We start from the raw sequence: 886 nt of genomic DNA on the forward strand, positions 1-886 counted from the left end.
TGAGACCATCATAGTAAGTGCTTGGCTAGTAGAATAAGTTTGGTAGACTTCTTTCAGTTCCTATTTCATAAAATAATTTGACAAACATTAGTGTTAATTCATCACCGACACTCTACATCAACCTTAACTATAGAAGAGAAGGAAAAATGGTCAGAGGTATATTACTGTCAGTGAATTAAAGGAGACAGAAAAGGCAGAAAGAGAGAGGTAAGTCTGACCTTTGGGCAGGACTATATTTATTCAGGAAAACACGGTGGTGATTGGGCTATCTTATTTTTTGCCTATGTGGATCAATATGTCCTGTGCCATGTGGAATGATGAGCTAATGTCCACACTATGCAGAAGGAGGAGGAAAATTTCCACAGGAAGAAGCTGGCTGTAATCTTGATAGTGGTAAAAATGACCCCTGTTGTCTTCAAGGGAAGCTGGGAAGTATAGTCTTTCAACAGGAAACTATCCATCAATCACAAGAGCATGAGAGAGGATGCTTCATAGAGGAATACATGAACAAAGAAAGGGAAAGTAAGACAGAATCACACATGTCCAACTCAGAGATCCGTCATCCCCTAGCATGAATAGATGAGAAGAAAAGGCTAAGCAAGAACACAATCAACATGGGAACAACCACTGTTAATAAGCGAGCTCTGTTCTTTGTTACTTTCATGCGCACTTACATGTGTGTTTAACAGAAGGCAATGGAAGTCCCCTCTAGCCTAAACATGCTTAACTTGCATATGTGTAACTGTTCATTCTAATCAGTCCAATGGTGATGGGGTTAGAGTTTTCTTCTTCCTCTTCTTCTTCTTCTTCTTCTTCTTCTTCTTCTTCTTCTTCTTCTTCTTCTTCTTCTTCTTCTTCTTCTTCTTCTTCTTCTTCTTCTTCTTCT

The sequence above is a fragment of the Mus pahari genome, chromosome 4, assembly GCF_900095145.1.
Source record: "Mus pahari chromosome 4, PAHARI_EIJ_v1.1, whole genome shotgun sequence".
In the NCBI taxonomy this organism is placed as follows: Eukaryota; Metazoa; Chordata; class Mammalia; order Rodentia; family Muridae; genus Mus; species Mus pahari.